The 8832-nt window shown below is 42.2% G+C and overlaps 1 protein-coding gene across 2 annotated transcripts in view; it reads right to left on the reverse strand.

Moving 5' to 3' along the window:
- Positions 1–4970, reverse strand: part of PHF6 (PHD finger protein 6) — a 46115-nt gene extending 41145 nt beyond the window's left edge. For both annotated transcript variants that reach the window (XM_038747870.1, XM_038747871.1), the window contains exon 1: positions 4847–4970. The gene's annotated coding sequence lies outside the window, so the exon portion shown is untranslated. The remainder of the gene's footprint in view (positions 1–4846) is intronic.
- Between the last annotated feature and the right edge of the window lie 3862 nt (positions 4971–8832).

Genomic DNA, 8832 nt, shown 5'->3' on the forward strand with positions numbered 1-8832 from the left:
TATATATATTCGCGCTTAAATATAGCTAGATGTATACGTCTATATACACATGCCATATCTAAATAGAGGGAAGAACGTTTTACGAGGAAACTCGAAGGGCAGTGAAATGAACCATGTATATATATATATATATATATTCGTGTTTAAATATAGCTAGATGTATACGTCTATATACACATGCCATACCTAAATAGAGGGAAGAACGTTTTACAAGGAAACTCGAAGGGCAGTGAAATGAACCATATATATATATATATATTCGTGTTTAAATATAGCTAGATGTATACGTCTATATACACATGCCACATCTAAATAAGAGGAAAGAACATTTGACGAGGAAACTCGAAGGGCAGTGAAATGAACCAAACACAAAACACGACTAAGATCTACCGGAAGGGCCTTTGAATTTAGATGGATGATGCGAAGAAACCTTTCGCGCTGTCTTGTGCAGCCACCCAGAGGAAGGCAGAGGGGATTTTCCAGTTACATCAATCCCAGGAAGCGCAGCCAGGGCTTGAAGCCACCCCAATAAATGCACGGTTAGGACGGAATCGCCTGGCCCGGTGCAGCGGGAACCCCATGCGGGAGAATATACATGTGCATACGTGTGGGTGGGTGGGTGCATACGCATATATACATATTTTTTTTTATTTTACAGTGGTCACAGTTGGACTCCCAGTAGGTCGTGGTTGCTGAGGTCTAATGACTTTAGCAAGCGCAGCCCTCTTCTAGACCGTGAGAGTTGGTGGGTAAGGACCGTCTCTCTGCGTTGCCCATCTTGTCCTTCCCAAGCGCTCAGTCCAGTGCTTCGCACACAGTCGGCGCTCAATAATCAATCAATCGCATTTATTGAGCGCTTACTGTGTGCAGAGCACTGTCCTAAGCGCTTGGGAAGTCCAAGTTGGCAACATCTAGAGACAGTCCCTACCCAACAGTGGGCTCACGGTCTAAAAGGGGGAAGACGGAGAACAAAACCAAACATACTAACGAAATAAATAGAATAGAATTTGTACTTCCAAGCGCTTAGCACAGTGCTCTGCGCATAGTAAGCTCTCAATAAATACGATTGATGATGATTGATGATATGTTAGAGAAGCAGCGTGGCTCAGTGGAAAAGAGCCCGGGCTTTGGACTCGGAGGTCACGGGTTCAAATCCCGACTCTGCCAATCGTCAGCTGTGTGACTTTGGGCAGGTCACCTCACTTCTCTGTGCCCCAGTTCCCTCATCTGTAAAATGGGATGAAGATTGTGCGCCCCCCCCCGTGGGACAACCTGATCACCCTGTCACCTCCCCAGCGCTTGGAACAGTGCTTTGCACACAGTAAGCGCTTAATCAATGCGATCATTATTATCATGTACAAGTAAAACAAATAAATGGAGTGAGAAATCTGTACAAACATATATACAGGTGCTGTGGGGAAGGCCTCACTTCTCTGTGCCCCAGTTCCCTCATCTGTAAAATGGGATGAAGACTGCGAGCCCCCACCGTGGGACAACCTGATCACCCTGTTACCTCCCCAGCGCTTAGAACGGTGCTTTGCACACAGCAAGCGCTTAATAAACGCCATCATTATTATCATGTACAAGTAAAATAAATAAATGGAGTAAGAGATCTGTACAAACATATATACAGATGCTGTGGGGAAGGCCTCACTTCTCTGTGCCCCAGTTCCCTCATCTGTAAAATGGGATGAAGATTGTGCGCCCCCCCCCCCCCCCCCCCCCCCCCCCGGCGTGGGACAACCTGATCACCCTGTTACCTCCCCAGTGCTTTGCACACAATAAACGCTTAATAAACGCCATCATTATTATTATGTACAAGTAAAATAAATAAATGGAGTAAGAAATCTGTACAAACATATATACAGATGCTGTGGGGAAGGCCTCACTTCTCTGTGCCCCAGTTCCCTCATCTGTAAAATGGGATGAAGACTGTGAGCCCCCCCCCCCCCCCCCCCCCCCCCGGTGGGACAACTTGATCACCCTGTTACCTCCCCAGTGCTTTGCACACAGTAAGCGCTTAATAAATGCCATCGTTATTATTATGTACAAGTAAAATAAATAAATGGAGTGAGAAATCTGTACAAACATATATACAGATGCTGTGGGGAAGGCCTCACTTCTCTGTGCCCCAGTTCCCTCATCTGTAAAATGGGATGAAGACTGCGAGCCCCCTCGGTGGGACAACCTGATCACCCTGTTACCTCCCCAGTGCTTTGCACACAGCAAGCGCTTAATAAATGCCATCATTATTATTATGTACAAGTAAAATAAATAAATGGAGTAAGAAATCTGTACAAACATATATACAGATGCTGCGGGGAAGGCCTCACTTCTCTGTGCCCCAGTTCCCTCATCTGTAAAATGGGATGAAGATTGCGAGACCCCCCCTCCCCCCGCGTGGGACAACCTGATCACCCTGTTACCTCCCCAGTGCTTTGCACACAGCAAGCGCTTAATCAATGCCATCACTATTATCATGTACAAGTAAAATAAATAAATGGAGTAAGAAATCTGTACAAACATATATACAGGTGCTGCGGGGAAGGCCTCACTTCTCTGTTACCCAGTTCCCTCATCTGTAAAATGGGACGAAGATTGCGAGCCCCGCCCCCCCCCCCCCCCCCCCCCGCCGTGGGACAACCTGATCACCCTGTTACCTCCACAGTGCTTTGCACACAGCAAGCGCTTAATAAATGCCATCATTATTATCATGTACAAGTAAAATAAATAAATGGAGTAAGAAATCTGTACAAACATATACACAGATGCTGTGGGGAAGGCCTCACTTCTCTGTGCCCCAGTTCCCTCATCTGTAAAATGGGATGAAGACTGTGAGCCCCCTCCGTGGGACAACCTGATCACCCTGTCACCTCCCCAGCGCTTAGAACAGTGCTTTGCACACAGTAAGCGCTTAATAAATGCCATTATTATGTACGAGTAAAATAAATAAATGGAGTAAGAAATCTGTACAAACACATATACAGATGCTGTGGGGAAGGCCTCACTTCTCTGTGCCCCAGTTCCCTCAACTGTAAAATGGGATGAAGACTGTGAGCCCCCCACCGTGGGACAACCTGATCACCCTGTTACCTCCCCAGTGCTTTGCACACAGCAAGCGCTTAATAAATGCCATCATTATTATCATGTACAAGTAAAATAAATAAATGGAGTAAGAAATCTGTACAAACATATACACAGATGCTGTGGGGAAGGCCTCACTTCTCTGTGCCCCAGTTCCCTCATCTGTAAAATGGGATGAAGACTGTGAGCCCCCCCACCCCCGCATGGGACAACCTGATCACCCTGTTACCTCCCCAGTGCTTTGCACACAGCAAGCGCTTAATAAACGCCATCATTATTATCATGACAAGTAAAATAAATAAATGGAGTAAGAAATCTATACAAACATATATACAGGTGCTGCGGGGAAGGCCTCACTTCTCTGTGCCCCAGTTCCCTCATCTCTAAAATGGGATGAAGATTGCGAGCCCCCACCCCGCGTGGGACAACCTGATCACCCTGTTACCTCCCCAGTGCTTTGCACACAGTAAGCGCTTAACCAATGCCATTATTATTATGTACAAGTAAAATAAATAAATGGAGTAAGAAATGTATACAAACATATATACAGATGCTGCGGGGAAGGCCTCACTTCTCTGTGCCCCAGTTCCCTCATCTGTAAAATGGGATGAAGATTGTGAGCCCCTCTGTGGGACAACCTGATCACCCTGTTACCTCCCCAGCGCTTAGAACGGTGCTTTGCACACAGTAAGCGCTTAATCAATGCCATCATTATTATTATGTACAAGTAAAATATATAGAGTAAGAAATCCGTACAAACATATATACAGATGATGTGGGGAAGGCCTCACTTCTCTGTGCCCCAGTTCCCTCATCTGTAAAATGGGATGAGGATTGTGAGCACCTCCGTGGGACAACCTGATCACCCTGTTACCTCCCCAGTGCTTTGCACACAGCAAGCGCTTAATAAATGCCATCATTATTATCATGTACAAGTAAAATAAATAAATGGAGTAAGAAATCTGTACAAACATATATACAGATGCTGTGGGGAAGGCCTCACTTCTCTGTGCCCCAGTTCCCTCATCTGTAAAATGGGATGAAGACTGCGAGCCCCCCTCGTGGGACAACCTGATCACCCTGTTACCTCCCCAGTGCTTTGCACACAGTAAGCGCTTAATCAATGCCATCATTATTATTATGTACGAGTAAAATAAATAAATGGAGTAAGAAATCTGTACAAACGTATATACAGGTGCTGTGGGGAAGGGAAGGAGGTAAGATTTGGGGGGGGGGGGGAATACGATGGCCTGTGCTTGTATATATGGTTGTACATATTTCTCTATTTATTTTACTTGTACATTTCTATCCCATTTATTTTATTTTGTTGGTATGTTTGGTTCCGTTCTCTGTCTCCCCCGTTTAGACTGTGAGCCCCCTGTTGGGTAGGGACTGTCTCTATGTGCTGCCAGTTTGTACTTCCCAAGCGCCTAGTACAGTGCTCTGCACACCGTACGCGCTCAATAAATACGATCGATTGATTGCTTCGGAGGGGGATCGTCGGGGTCGGGCGCTCTCGGCCTTCCCGGCTGGAATGTCCTCCCGGTTCCCTCGCTGAGGCGGGACGGTTGAGGAGTTTTCCCGCCCGCGCCGTCCCCTCAGCCGGGGATCTCGGGGGGCGCGCGCCCCCCCCCCCCCCGCCCCTCCCGCCTTCCCCTCACAAGGCGGCGGGGCCCCCCAGCGTCCCGGTGGGCGCCATCCTCCTCCCCGGGCGCGCGGCGGGAGGAGCGGGAGGGGAGAGAGCACGCGCGCGGCAACTCACCGGCGGCGGGGGAGGAGGGGGCCGCTTTCCCTCTGCGGCTCGGGAGCGGGTCTCCGCCGCCGAACGCCGTCTCCTTTCATTCGGGAGCGACGGCTGGCGGGCGCCCTGACGTCCCCTCACGTCCCCGACCCCGAGAGCGTGGGCACGTCCTTGGCGCGCCCGGCGTCCCGATTGGCGGCCCGGCCCGGGCCGCGGCGGCCTCGCCGAGCTTCTGAGCATGCCCGGCCGCCCGCGCGCATGCGCCGTCCGGCTCCCTCGCCCCGCCCCCCCCGCCGCTTCAGCCCCGGCGGCCCCGCTGAGGGGAGGCGGGGCCGTCGGACGTGGACCGTTTAAACTCGTTTAGTCGTCCTGTCTGTACTTATTGAGCGCTTACTGTGCGCGCGGCACTGTACTGAACGCTTGGGAAGTACAAGTGAATGAAATAGATTTATGGTGTTGTTCTCTGGCTCCCCCTTTTAGACTGTGAGCCCCCTGTTGGGTGGGGACTGTCTCTAGATGTTGCCGATTTGTACATCCCAAGCGCTTAGTACGGTGCTCTGCACAGAGTAGGCGCTCAATAAAAACGATTGATGATGAAGAGAAGCAGCGTGGCTCGGTGGAAAGAGCCACGCTGTATATACACCTGTATATATGTTTGGACATATTTATTACTCTTTATATATTTATTCATTTATATTTAATGAATATGTATACATATTTATATATTCTTTCTACATATTTATTACGCTATATATTTATTCATTTATATTTAATGAATATTCATATTTATATATTTCTATATATTTATATATTTATTCATTCTGTCTGTACTTATTGAGCGCTTACTGTGCGCACGGCACTGTACTGAACGCTTGGGAAGTACAAGTACAAGAGAAGCAGCGTGGCTCGGTGGAAAGAGCCACGCTGTATATACACCTGTATATATGTTTGCACATAGTTATTACTCTACATATTTATATATTTATTCATTTATATTTAATGAAGATTTATATTTATATATATTTATATATTGTTTGTACATATTTATTACTCTATATATTTATTCATTTATATTTAATGAATATATTTATGTATATTTATATATATTTATTCATTCTGTCTATTTATTGAGTGCTTACTGTGCGCGCGGCACTGTACTGAACGCTTGGGAAGTACAAGTGAATGAAATAGATTTATGGTTTTGTTCTCTGGCTCCCCCTTTTAGACTGTGAGCCCCCTGTTGGGTGGGGACTGTCTCTAGATGTTGCCAATTTGTACATCCCAAGCGCTTAGTACGGTGCTCTGCACAGAGTAGGCGCTCAATAAAAACGATTGATGATGAAGAGAAGCAGCGTGGCTCGGTGGAAAGAGCCACGCTGTATATACACCTGTATATATGTTTGGACATATTTATTACTCTATATATTTATTCATTTATATTTAATGAATATTTATATTTATATATTTATATATTTTTGTACATATTTATTACTCTATATATTCATTCATATTTAATGAATATTTATATATATATTTATTCATTCTGTGTATTTATTGAGCACTTACTGTGCGCACGGCACTGTACTGAACGCTTGGGAAGTACAAGAGAAGCAGCGTGGCTCGGTGGAAAGAGCCACGCTGTATATACACCAGTATATATGTTTGCACATAGTTTTTACTCTATTTATTCATATATTTATTCATTTATATTTAATGAATATTTATATTTATATATATTTGTATATATATATTTATTCATTCTGTCTGTACTTATTGAGCGCTTACCATGCGCGTGGCGCTGTACTGAACGCTTGGGAAGTACAAGTACAAGAGAAGCAGCGTGGCTCGGTGGAAAGAGCCACGCTGTATATACACCTGTATATATGTCTATACATATTTATTACTCTATTTATTTATATATTTATTCATTTATATTTAATGAATATTTATATATATTTATATATATTTATTCATTCTGTCTGTATTTATTGAGCGCTTACTGTGCGCACGGCACTGTGCTAAACGCTTGGGAAGTACAAGTGAAGCAGCGTGGCTCGGTGGAAAGAGCCACGCTGTATATACACCTGTATATATGTTTGCACATAGTTATTACTCTATTTATTTATATATTTATTCATTTATATTTAATGAATATTTATATATATATTTATATATTGTTTGTACATATTTATTACTCTATATATTCATTTATATTTAATGAATATATTTATGTATATTTATATATATTTATTCATTCTGTCTATTTATTGAGTGCTTACTGTGCGCGCGGCACTGTACTGAACGCTTGGGAAGTACAAGTGAATGAAATAGATTTATGGTGTTGTTCTCTGGCTCCCCCTTTTAGACTGTGAGCCCCCTGTTGGGTAGGGACTGTCTCTAGAGGTTGCCAATTTGGACTTCCCAAGCGCTTAGTACGGTGCTCTGCACACAGTAGGCGCTCAATAAATACGATTGATGATGAACAGAAGCAGCGTGGCTCGGTGGAAAGAGCCACGCTGTATATACACCTGTATATATGTTTGGACATATTTATTACTCTATATATTTATTCATTTATATTTAATGAATGTTTATATTTTTTATATATTTATATATTGTTTCTACCTATTTATCACGCTATATATTTATTCATTTATATTTAATGAATATATATATATTTATATATATTTATTCACTTTGTATTTAGTGAGCGCTTACTGTGCGCGCGGCACTGTACTGAACGCTTGGGAAGTACAAGTACGAGAGAAGCAGCGTGGCTCGGTGGAAAGAGCCACGCTGTATATACACCTGTATATATGTTTGCACATAGTTATTACTCTATTTATTTATATATTTATTCATTTATATTTAACTAATATTCATATTTATATATAGTTATATATTTGTGCATATTTATTACTCTATATATGTATTCATTTATATTTAATGAATATTTATATTTATTTATATTTATTTATATGTTTATTCATTCTGTCTATTTATTGAGCGCTTACTGTGCGCACGGCACTGTATTGAACGCTTGGGAAGTACAAGTACAAGAGAGGCAGCGTGGCTCGGTGGAAAGAGCCACGCTGTATATACACCTGTATATATGTTTGTACATATTTATGACTCTATTTATATATTTATTCATTTATATTTAATTAATATTTATATATATTTATATATGTTTATTCATTCTGTCTGTATTTATTGAGCGCTTACTGTGCGCACGGCACTGTACTGAACGCTTGGGAAGTACAAGTACAAGAGAAGCAGCGTGGCTTGGTGGAAAGAGCCACGCTGTATATACACCTGTATATATGTCTATACATATTTATTACTCTATATATTTATTCATTTATATTTAATGAATATTTATATTTATATATTTATATTTATTTATATACTTATATATATTTATATATTTATTTATTCATTCTGTCTGTACTTATTGAGCGCTTACTGTGCGCACGGCACTGTACTGAACGCTTGGGAAGTACAAGTACAAGAGAAGCAGCGTGGCTTGGTGGAAAGAGCCACGCTGTATATACACCTGTATATATGTCTATACATATTTATTACTCTATATATTTATTCATTTATATTTAATGAATATTTATATTTATATATTTATATTTATTTATATATATTTATATATTTATTCATTCTGTCTGTACTTATTGAGCGCTTACTGTGCGCGCGGCACTGTACTGAACGCTTGGGAAGTATAAGTGAAGCAGCGTGGCTCGGTGGAAAGAGCCACGCTGTATATACACCTGTATATATGTTTGCACATAGTTATTACTCTATTTATTTATATATTTTTTCATTTATATTTAATTAATATTTATATATATATTTATATATTGTTTGTACATATTTATTACTCTATATATTCATTTATATTTAATGAATACATTTATGTATATTTATATATATTTATTCATTCTGTCTGTATTTATTGAGTGCTTACTGTGCGCGCGGCACTGTACTGAACGCTTGGG

Source organism: Tachyglossus aculeatus, chromosome 6 (genome assembly GCF_015852505.1).
Source record: "Tachyglossus aculeatus isolate mTacAcu1 chromosome 6, mTacAcu1.pri, whole genome shotgun sequence".
Taxonomy (NCBI): domain Eukaryota; kingdom Metazoa; phylum Chordata; class Mammalia; order Monotremata; family Tachyglossidae; genus Tachyglossus; species Tachyglossus aculeatus.